This window comes from Lissotriton helveticus, chromosome 2_2, assembly GCF_964261635.1.
Source record: "Lissotriton helveticus chromosome 2_2, aLisHel1.1, whole genome shotgun sequence".
Classification (NCBI taxonomy): domain Eukaryota; kingdom Metazoa; phylum Chordata; class Amphibia; order Caudata; family Salamandridae; genus Lissotriton; species Lissotriton helveticus.
The window spans coordinates 279,870,181-279,882,964 of record NC_136060.1 but is presented as its reverse complement, the minus strand read 5'-3'; positions in this window follow the sequence as shown (position 1 = coordinate 279,882,964).

Genomic DNA, 12,784 nt, shown 5'->3' with positions numbered 1-12,784 from the left:
AATTGCACGAGCTGTGCTAGGAGTGATAAAACTAAGATATTACGTAAAGTGCCTTTATCCCCGGTAGAAGTACCGAGTGTACCATGGAGCAAATTGGTCATGGACATAATTGGTCCTATGGAGTACTTGGGTGCTCAAAACAGATTCATGACTGTACTTATTGACTACACTTCCCATTGGATAATCTATAAGTTTGTTTCACGTACTACTACAAATGTTCTCATCGAATTTTTGAGAGAGTTATTCAGCAATGGAGGGGTTCCTGAAACATTAGTTATGGGCAATGGTGTCCAATTCACTTTGTTGGAAATGAAAGGATTCCTTCAAGAACTAGGCATCAAACAAGATAAAACTGCTCTGTATTGCCCTCCCGGGCGGACACCATGTATGTTATACTGACAGTGGACATTGGACATTGCTTTTTCTCACCTCTCCACTGTGTTTCTTTCTCCCACCTGCCTCCTCCCTCTGTGTTCCTATTACTGACTCCCTCTTCCAGCCCTGCGTGGATCTATAGAATCAGTTATATTTCGTTTTTTTTATTGATATTTGTATATCCCGCCATGTAAGGATAATGCTATCGATTCCCGTGACCTGGGTCCTCCACCTTTGCGGTTCTCTTCCGATCTTCATTGCTGCTGGACTACTCCTTTGGTCTCCTTACTGACCTTCTCCTCTAGTTTACCTGCCCCCTTAGGTCTCCTTTTAACCTTTTCCCCTCCACCTTACTTGCACCATTGAATGTGTGTCTTGGCTATGCTATGCGCTAACTCATGTTATTGTTTAATCACTGTTTTTCTAATATGTTATACTTGCTCCTGCAACTGATGTAATTTTGTAACTTGTAACTCGCTGATCCTCATGTCAAGCACTCTGATACCTCTGGGTCTAGCCAGCGCTATATAAAACTCGGCAAATAAATAAATAAATAAATAAATGGAGCATGCTACATACAGGACTGCCAGCTGATAGGAGCTGTGCTCAATTGACAAGGTTCAAACCTCTCTGTGGTCGAGATACATGACTGCTGCCCACTGAACAGTTGGTTTGTAAAGATGATGAGCAATTGATAACAACTTGGTTTTACATATAAGCATATACATTTACAATATAATTACTTTCTTCTTCATGAGTCATCTTACCAGCCTCTGAACCCAACTGTCAACCCTCAATATTCTACAGGGGATATTCTACAGGGGAACTTAAGGTGTGCAAGGGGAAGGAAAGTACCACCAGCACTTAAAAGAAAGGGAGAGGAACAAGACATGGATTGAGGAGACTAGAAATCAACAATAACAGTTTATGAGTCACTGGTGAAGCAAATATTATCAAGCAAAACAGGCATAGCAAAAGTATTTTGTAACGTACATGCCTCAAACATTTTTTGAAAATATGAATGCCGTGGATGAAAACTTTAAAGTAGAGTAAGCCAAGTGTTAGTTTGCCCAGATCTTGCACAAGCCCAAGTGAGAGATCTGGGAAGACTAGTAGAAGGAAGGGACATCTCCTGTCAAAGTAATTTACAGTTTTGTTTGTACATCATCCTTTTGTTGTGTAGGTGACACACTCCTCTATAGAATACTACACGGATACAAATATATGGGTACCAGGGTCTAATTATCTTAGTTCTACTTTAGGTAAGTGAAGGTGGTTGGTGCATATATCCATATTAAGATGTATTTATCTTCATTTTTGAATGTCTTATGTGCTCTTTTCACCTGATTGATATGTCATGTCTTCAGTGCATCTGAAGTGAAAAGTCAGCGGTCTAGCTTTCTACTGTAATGGAGCCCTTCATCAGAAGAAAGGAGTAGGAGGAAGTGAGGGGCATGCATTTTTGTTGTTGTGATTTTTTCTTTCAACAAGCATAAATTCATATATAGTAAGATAGGGGAATGTATGCCTGGGACTTCCATTCTCGTTATGCCACGTCAGCTAGCTAATAGCAGATGCTAGGTCTGCTCACAGTAAGTCTTTGATCATAATTTACAGGGTGTTGAGTATAGCAATACCTTGCATATTTCTAAGTGTGTAGAGGAAGATGAAGAAACACATGAAATATATTATTAGCATAGAATACTATTTACAACTGCGACATTTGTGAAATAACAGTGGAAACCAAGTTAACATTGACAGCCTCCAACAAGCAACTCTTTTTTTACCTGCACCTCAGTTACTCAGCGTTGCAATGACAGCACTAGTGAAAGTTAATTGATTGGTGTGAGCCGCACGGTTTGTTCACCATCTTCTTCTGTGATACTTGAATGTGTTACAAAAAATGGTATGCCATGTTATCAATTTCAATTACTTTGTTAAGTGTTTTCTTATTGTATAATATTTAAGAAGTAAATTAATATTGTATGTAGTGCATACTGCAACTGTTACTATAATAGAGCTATAGAGCCTGGCACGTGTGACATATACACTAAGCTAATGGCCGATTATCAAACCAAGCATAACTGAATCCTATCAAAACAGCCCACTGTATCCATCAACTTAACTGTCCATTCCAGAGTCAATTGCTTCACATCACTCTGCATCAATTATACCAGCAGTTTCCATGACAATCAGCCTCTCGAAAAGAGTCACAGAGCGCATTCCACTTAATTTCTCTGGGAACATTAGTGCTAAACAAATATTTGTGCATTATGTGGTTAGAACGTTATAAACATTTATGTTTTCTACGATGCAGACAGTCTGTAAATAGTACTCTGTTAATCACTCACCAAGTTCCAAAATTACCACAGTAATATGTCTATGAAGTGCCCATGCATGTCTTTAGTAAACCTCATCGTTAAGGGGGGCAGCCGGTAAATGATGTCAGTACATGTCTCAAATTCTAAAGCAGACATCATCTAATGAAGGCACGTTCTGGAATGCTCATTGTCTGTGACTGCTATTGATGCAGGACTGTGTAAAGAGAACTGTTTTCCTATTCAATGGACGGCCCAAATGTAAATAAAATCAATATTGCTTGACTTATATCACCCTTGCATTGATTATCAGCATGCCTTTTAAAGGCGCTGGTACTGACATTTGAAAACCTCCCCTCGTAGGTCTACATTTACATTTTGTTTTGTATTTGTGATTTTTTAGAATGTTTAAAGAATTACAGAAGTACACCTGTGATGCTGCAGCAGTCGCAGCTCTCCAGGAGCCCTTGGAGCCTGTGTAAGCATTTAAACATCTTGTCTTGCATAGTGTTGTTCTACACCTGTGCAAACAGATACCAAAATTGACCAATTTTTCCATATATAATTGTTTTTCCCAAGGTGAACCCTCTTGCCTGCATGCACACACATTTTCGTTGTGTACCATGCCTATTCCTCCATGGGAAGATATACTTCTGTTGATGACAGTTGTAAATCTTTGAGCAAATAAAGAAATGTGTGAATACCCATAAAATCACAAGTGTGATGATGCTTACAAAGTGACTGTAACACCCATTCTAATCTACTCCCAGGTAATAATCTTAATGTGTGGGTATATTTATTCACAGTTGTAAACTTACGTTTTGTGAAGACAAAATATTAATTTGAACTAATAAAGAAAGTTAAACTTATAAACACAGATCTCTTTGTAAATCCAGCCCTCTTTCTTTTTGGATTACTATTGCTTAGTCCAGGCTGTGCCTTTGTGGAAATAAAGAAGAAATGGATCATTTTTCATTACATTTTAGGGATGTCCATTATGTATTTATTGCAGGGGGCCTGTGTTGTGAATAAGTCGCTCCAAGTCTTCAGTTCTTTGTAAAACACATTTATTTTTAACAAGTCGACCTTCTGCAGTCCGTTCCTACCTGTCAGCCACAACAACTTACTTAGTCGGGAATTCCTGCATGGAACCAACCATAAACATTCTTAACGTGACAAATGTAGCATTCTCGTTGCTGGGAGCTACACCAGATCAAGCTATAACACATAATGGACCAAATAACACAAATAAACTCAAACTCATAACCCTTGAATCGAGAACTGAAAAGTTATCTAACAAAATCTCTCAAATAACCCAGAGCAGTCTGGAACCTCTGTGTTCTTCCTGGTTCCTGTGTATCCCTCCAGGACACCGTCTCCATTAGCTCCATTTGAACTTCATCACTTACACCCTCTCTCCAACACACTTCCAAGGCACTTGTTTGATATTGTTATGCATGAGAGCTACATCTTCCATTAACGTGAAACTGCTACACCCATATTCCTCTTTCACATTCACAGACCTTGCTTCCCCATACCTATCCACCTTCCTCCAATTCCACCGTTCACCATTTTTCAATACTGCAAGAAAAAAGTGCACCTCCTAAACTTTGAACAGCCCTCTAAATTTTTCCTAGTCACCTCAAATCCGGCTCGATCTTAACTATACATAGTCCCCCCACCTGAATGTTTCTTGCATTCGTCTCTCCCATTTCTCTAGTGATATTTTGGTCATCAGCCCCTTTGCCATCTTCAGTCCCTGTATCCAACACGCACCTCATCCAAGCTTGAAGCAACTTAGTACCAGCTTTCCTTCCACTCATTAACTCAAAGGGTGTCTGTCCCATAACACAACTCTTGGTTGTGTGGTAGGCACATACCAAGTCCATCACAGTTGACCTGACACCACTCCTGTTTGTCACTACCATTTGAATTGCCCCTTTCACCATGCGGTTAGCCCTCTCGACAATTCCATTGGCCTGTGTATTATTGAGAGTGGTGCGGTAATGTCTGATACCACTCATTTCCAGGTACTTCTTCTTTTCCTTAGAAACCAATTGTGTCCCATTGTCAGTTATAGTCTTATTAAGGTATCCTTCCTCCCTGAAAATGTCTTCCATGTTTCTTATACTATTTCAGGTTGTGATTTCCCTAAGAAGTGCTGTCGTATACCAGAGAATTCCATTCTCTTTGTTTATCTGCTGCTGTCTCCATCATGCATATTGCTAAAACTGTAAAAACTCCATACTGTTAAAGTAACATTGGTCAAAACTGGTTGGCATTTAACCACAATATTGCATTTGGTGTTGAAAGTACAGTACCTTTGATTTAAATGACTCACAGGGTGGTATTTGTCTTTCTTAAGGATTTAATAGAATGCACATTTCTCCTGTGCTTGGTTTAATGCTCTGAGCTTCGTCTGCTAAGCTAAAATCAAAAGGCAAAATTAGCCCCCTTTAGCAACGGCTCCAGTTTGGAGGACTACATTACTCTCATCTTCCTCGTCGTACATCACCACCCTTGCTTTTTGTTGCTATATTGAAAACTTCATTTTACGATTGAGAGGGCAGAGGACACAAAACCACGTTTGACTTCTGTAGTGATGACACCGTAGACAACGTGGTACTCAGGAACACCTTTATTCACATAGGATAACATGGAGCGTGATCGCCACCTTTGCCAGCCACATAGCAACTGCCGTTAGTGGAATCTTGGAATGGTGGCAATACCAAGGGATGGAACACTGGAGACAAGGACAACAAGCACTGCTTAAGGCAAGTGCACATTACAACACCCCGCTCTCCCTTCCACCCTACAACGAACACAAAGCATAAAACAAAAGAAAACCAAGAGAAAATCACAAGTCATGGCAAATGAAAAAGAGCAAAGCATAAGTCAAGAAGCAGAAAGAAAACCCTCTTTGTATTTGAACATAATCCTCTAAATAGCGAGGAGGTCTGCGAGACCTGGGTGAATGGACAACTCTGGCACCCACATTAGAAGGAAGATCAAGTGGAAGGGAATAGAGGCATTCCCAGAGACAACTTCTCTTCTGACCTCAGACTCATTAAAGGACAATTCTGCATCATTCATCAACATGAAACCAAGCAAATCGTCATCAGACCGGATAGACCTGGGTTTGGTCACCATGGAGCGTCCCCCCTTCCGTTTGTGATACAACGCAACCTTGCATTTGTTCCATTTGTTGCCATTGTCACTGCCACTCGATGACCGAATAGTTGCTCTCACATTCCCAAACCGAGGCTGTTGTCTTGGAAAAAGTTTACGTGGTCCAAACCCCTGAAGACTTTGGACATGATCTGCTGAAAAACGCTGGCTGGGGAAGACAACCCAAAGGGCAACCTCGTGAAGAGAAACGTGCCCTCCGTGGTAATGAAGGCTGTGAGGTCTTTTGAGTCCTCGTGAAGCTTGATCTGGTAGTAAGCACTTTTCAAGTCAAGTTTGAAAAAGTACTTACCACACTAAAGTAAAAGCAACAGTTCATTGATGTTGAGGAGGGTAAAGGTATCAGCAACCACATGTTGATTAAGACTTCGAGGGTTCACATAGAACCTGAGCTTTCCATAACTTTTCTTTGTGATAACCACCGGAGAGACCCATTTGGAGGCCTCACCCGCTCCGAGAACACCTATCTTGATGTCCTCTAACATTTATTTGACCTCATCCCTCACATTAACGGGAACCCTCCACAACTTGTGCTTGCCAGGGAGGGTACCCTCTTCCATTACAATCCTATGTGTGTACCCCTTCAATTCACCAAGGTTCTCCCTAAAGACATCATCCATTTCGATCAAAACTTGTTTAGTGGTTACATCTGCCACATAGATCTTACCTACAAGCTGGCTTGACTTAAAAATGATGGGAGAAGAAAAGTAGCCTAGAACAACAATTCTCTCCCCTTGGTAACCCCTAGGATCAATGTCCTTAGGTAAGAGAGGAACACGTGTTGATTAAGACTTTGAAGGTCCATACAGAACCTGAGCTTTTCATCACTTTTCTTTGTGATAACCACCGGAGAGACCCATTCGAAGGCCTCAACCGGTCTGACAACACCTTCCTTGAGCACATCCTCTAACTTATTTTTACCTCATTCCTCACAATAACGGGAACCCTCCGCAACTTGTGCTTGACAGGGATGGTGCCCTCTTCCAATACAGCACCCCTTGAATTCACCAAGGTTCTCCCTAAAGACATCATCCATTTCGACCAAAACTTGCTCAGTGGTTACATCAGCCACGCACAAAACTTGACCAGGAGCGTGGGGATTGATGACAATATAAAGGTCAAATTGGTGTCCCCCAACTCAGGAGCGGGGGACCATCCTCTGCTACGTAGATCTTACCTACAACCTGTTTTGACTTAAAAATGATAGGAGGAGAAAAGTAGAAAAGTAGCATAGAACAGCAATTCTCTCCCTTTGGTCAATGTCCTTATGTAAAAGAGGAACAAGAGGCCACTCTTTATCCCACATCCACTTTGGCACAATAGTATACAAGGAACCACAGTCTGCCATCAGTTCTGCTTGCTTGCCCAGGATCCCGAAGGACGCCTTATGAAAACACTTCCTCTCGATTTCACTATTGCCCAGAAGAACCATCAACACGGGGTCTTTACAGCCTCCATCCAGACTGAAATCCTCCGTCAGAGCAACCCTGGATTTGTTAAAGTCTTTGCACATACTGGAGTAATGACCTCTCCACCCACACATCCTGCAGTCTTGCTTTGAAGCAAAGCACCACTTTGAGTCACTCAGATGGAAAGCGCTACCGCAACTGGAACAACCTTTAGACTTGGTGGACCTTGGTGCCTTGGGATTGGGCTTGCTGACAGAGACTTTTGTGGTTTCTTCCTTCTTCCCAATAGCAGCCACATCCCCTTCGATGCCCTCCTTCTTGCTCATTTCCTTCATGCATTGTTCAGACTCTTCAACAACCTTAGCAATGGAAATGGCATCTTTCAAGGGGGGGTTCTTTGCAGCCCAAAGACGTTCTTGAGTTTTCTTACTGTGAAAATAGACTATCAGCTTGTCCCTGATAAGTGCATCAGTCATCTGCCCAAATTTGCATTATATTGATAACTCCCAAAGACAAGAGACAAATTCATCCAAAATTTCACCAGACTTTTGAGGCCTGGTGGACAACTTGTTGTAAAACATGCCAATGTTCTCTTCCTTGGCAAACCTCTTCTGCAGGGTAGCTTGGCCTCCTTAAAGGCATCCTCCACAGCCTGATTTTCATTGCCTAACATTTGAGGTGAGTATTAAAAAATGTGATGCGCCTCTTTCCCAATAGTACCTATTAATAACACTTTCTTCCTTTCAGGTGAACATTTGAGGCCATTTAGAGCTATAATGTAGTTGTCCAATAAGTCAATCCACTCCTTCAATTGCATGGACGGTTGACCATGTTTGGCAAGCAATGGAGGAGGAATCACTATGCAGGAAACAGCCATATTAAAAAGTAGAAAAACAGTTCAAAGAGGCATAGACAGGGTGTACTGCAAAAATAAGAAGGACCAGCAGGGGGTGAGAATATAAGTTCCTAATATTGGAGGCTCCACTCATCGAACGGCAGGGACCTTTCCTCTAAAGAGTCACCTGACCAACAAACCTTAAAAGCAAGCTCAGGGAAAGAATGAGGTGAGAAATGTGGAGAGTGTGTCTCAGCAGGCATCTCACGACTCTCACAATGCAGGGCTGGTACTTTCACACAGCAGGGCTCATACGCGAGGCTCAGTGGTGGTAGAAACTGAAGCTTGACTCAGCACAGGCCTCAGGAGATCAGTAGCATGGGAAGTAAAGGCGGTGCTGAAGAGGTCAGCGCCTTCGCACAGGGGACACACTCACACGTGTCAGTACTGTAGTAAGCTGCCGCTTAGCACTCCACGTGCCTCAGGGTGGCCGGTGACAGCAGGAAGTCAAGGCAGGGCAGCGTACAAACAAACAGCGGCAGCTTCTCACTTTAGAAGCAGATATACACCATGATCGGCAACTTTCAGCAGGCTGGTCAATTTTGGGTCAGCGCTTCCAGTGTCTCGCGCTTCACGCTTCCATGCTGGGATGGTGTCACCACATGTGGCTGGCGATCGTCGCCAAAAATGTAGTGATGACACTGTAGACAATATGGTACTCAGGAACACCTTAATTCACATAAGATAACACAGAGAGTGATAGCCACCTTTGCCAGACACACAGCAACTGCTGTTAGTGGAATTTTGGAACGGTGGCAATACAAAGGGATGGAACTCTGGAGAGAAGGACAACAAGCACTGCTTAAGGCAAGTCCACATTACAACAACTTCCCAGCATCTATATTCTATTCATATCAGACTCATTCTATCAAATCATTCTATCAAATGCACAAGAGAGCAGGGTGCCAGCAATGCCAATGCACAACCATGTACAAACCACTCCATAGCAGTTTCCATGTACTAAAGTCAGACTGTCTCCTTCAGTCTGCACAACTACCCTTAAATGAAACTAAATACCCACATAGGATCGTAACGAGCCTCACAATTTATTATGAATAAATGAAGGCACATGGCACGTAATCTGAACCACTCAGGACCACACGGTGCTAACGGACTTCCCTGCCGCTAATTCCCCATTGATTCAATGCCACGGTTAAGCACATTGGTCAATACTGTGTAAACTAACAAGGGCCACACTCTCTTTGTTCTTAGTAGTTTCAGAAACATCAGTCGCTTGATTTTAGAACTAGTAAAACAGCATTTAAAGACTTGCCATTTTTCTTGTTTGCTCAAATACATAAAGTATTGTCGTTTTTTTCTCCACTTTGCTTATTCCATGCACTATATGTTTAAGTTGAACAAAGATAGACATCACCATCCTTTTTAACGATTTTCACCTTAGAATCTATCCACTCACAATGAGCATTGTTTCTCTTTCTCTCTAGGTAAGACAGAACTTGCATTCAGAGTGTTTACTCTGATTTAACTCAGAATTGGACTAAAATCCAATTCGCTCACTAGTTTTTAGGTCCTGAAGAAAGCCCCATGACCCCTTAGGGGCACATATAAGGGCTGAAACACGTCGACCATCGTTTCGGACAAAGATAGTGAGGTGGATTCATAATCAATCCGTCGCTGCACACATCACTTTTTTTATATAGTCTTCCCATACACCAAACATAATAAAATTATTATTTACAGGTAGTATAAGGATCACTTTTTAAAAACCACACCTCACTTGAGCCCCTCTCACTTGCCATCAATTTCTGATCACTACTGTAAAAACCAGTGGTTCCCTCCAGGTGGAGGAAGCATACAGAAAGATGATGCTGTCACATATCTAACAAAGGCAGAGAATCAAGATAAACCGCCACATGACCTGCCTACATGAATGAGAGTTTTTTAAGTACTCCTATGAGTACTGACGGATAGAACTCATTGGACTCTGTTGCAGGTACAAGTGATCCATTCTTTTTGATTTTGACTGACTAACAGGAAGCTGAATAGATCACAGCAACTTCTAACCCCCCCGCCTGATTTAAATGGAGGGGAGAGATAAACAGCAGTAACGGGGAAAGGGATGTTCTAATGTGGAGTCCCAACATTTCCTTACTCCAATGTTGGGAGATGATGATAAGCGGGCCCTCTCATGAACCTCTTTGATGAATTCTCCAGAGCACTGATGCAATTAGTAGTAACATCCACCTCAAAAGGTGTAGAGGTCCTGTTAGAAAATGGCCCTCTCCGAAGGGTCACCCAAATTTTTTTCCTTCCTCCTCCTCTTTTAGCTGAACCCTTTTTTTGTTGGCTTTAGTACTGTCGGCACTTTACCCCTGTTAATCAGTGCTAAAGTGCATGTGCTTCTTCCCTTAACATGTGTGTAATTGGGTATACTTGATTGGATTGACATATTTAATGTACTTGTAAGTTCCTTGTAAGGTGGTATACCATACACTCAGATTATGTAAGTTAAATGCTACTAGTGGGTTACAGCTCTAATTGTGCCACCCACACAAGTAGTCGTAGAAACAGATCTCTGGCCTGCCACTGCAGTGCCTGTGTACAGTTTACTCCCGCTTCGACTTGGCATTTAAAACTAATTGCCAAGCCTTATTACATATAGGCCGCCCCTAAGGTAGGCTCACAGTAACCCTAAGAGCAGGGTGCCAATGAAATAAACGGCAGGACATGTACTTGTGTCTTTTGCATGTCCTGTTAGTGACAGAAAGCCTATTTTGTTTTTCACTACTGTGAGGCCTAACTCACTCATAAGCCAGCATTGGGAATTCCTTATAGACTTTTTTGCTCTAATTCCTGATCCAAGAGAAGCGTTTTTTCATGTTTCTTATAGTTGGAATAGCATTGAATAATCCTCCATACTGATAAAGCTGGATTTAACATTACTGTTTTAGAAATGCCACTTTTAGAAAGTGGACTGTTCTCTGTACTTACTGCTCTTTGTATCTTCTGCCTGCCTCCAATCGCCGTCTAGGTTTTGGTTACAGCTACACTTTGTGCATTCCCTCTAGACAGCCACAAGTACAAGATGCATATGCACTCATCTACATACTGAGGATTCTTCCTGGCCCAAGGGAAGCGGAGGGACTGACACACTTCAATAGGCAGTGTCCTTCCCTCACACAAAGCAATGATCAACCCCCCAGGTTTCTGGCAGACAGCAGTGGGTTGAAAGTGGACCTGTACAATTCAAAGTCCAGCCTTTGATGTCTCCTCCACTTCAATAGCACTTTTAGGTATACGTACTGGGTCTCTGACCCCCTAAAATCAGTCACTGTATTGGACTTGGAACCAGACACTGCTGGTACTATACTTGCACATTGCCAGAAGGACTGCTGTGCTGCCACTCTGCTAACGGCTTTACTGCTGCCTGCTGAGTGCTGTGCTGCAGGAGGACTGCCATTCTGCGACCTGCCTTGTTGTGCTGGCCTGCTGCCTGCTACCTTTGTGCTGCGCTGACTTACACAGGCTCTCCAAGGGCTTGTTGGCTTGCCATTACATCATTTCTTGCAAACAATTTGCTAACCATGGAATAACAACTCCATTATGAATGTCAAATGGACTTTTAATTGTACAATGTTCCCGTAGCAAAATTTTTAGATGAGATTCAGGGTTTTGCAGTCCACTGGTGTCCGAAATTCAATCCGCCAAGGGTGCTTGCAATATTTTTTCGCTTTTTGTTCCTCTGATTTATTTGTCTTGTACTTTGGTCTGAGGCCTGCTGGCCAACCTTTAAGCATAGTAAGACCATGCTGTTCTCCGTAGTCTCATTTCAGCTCCTCTCACAATAGGAATGGTCCTGCCATTGTGTCTAATCACAAGGCTTGCACTGTGAGATGACAAATATTAAAACTGGCATTTCATAATTTAGCTTTATGAGAGAAGGACAGAAAAAAGCCAAACGTTCCTGTTATCTCCGTCTTAAGCTATGAGTCCTTGGAGATCAATTGTTTTGCCCGTTTCCCAAAATATTTTGAGTAACCTTGTGTACACCAAATGGTGCTGAAATGCCATAGCCTGCAGCCTCATCTCTCCAAAGCTAAGAAGATATACAGCATGCAATTCAATTAATTCATCAAAGATGGTCAAATTTACAAAGGTCGCAAACTGAAAGTTTATATAATTTTGCAAAATACAGTCAGTCAGAAGATTACAGTCTATATTTGAATTTTAGAGCTATGAGAGATATGAGGTTCTATTTTATTTTAGGAGAATTCATAAATAATGTCCCCTCTGTTCTAGGCAGCAAATCTATTTGTTTTATTGAGCTTTTCTGCACTGTTAATTTGTGACACCCATCTCTTTTCTGTATTCATCTCTTCCCTCCACTCTCGGAGGTATTCCTACCTTTGGCATTACTGGAAGGTGCAAGAAAGACTTTGCTGAGGAATGCTCTGGCTTGACAAGCAAGAGTGGATCTGAGGGGGAAACATCACTTACAACGCAACTTTTACCACGCAATGCTTTTACATCGCAACTTTTACAACGCAAACCATTACAACGCATTGCGCTGGGGGGCGCTCTAGAATAGGGAATAGATTTAATTTACTATCCAGCACCTTCCCTACTATCCACGGGGACTG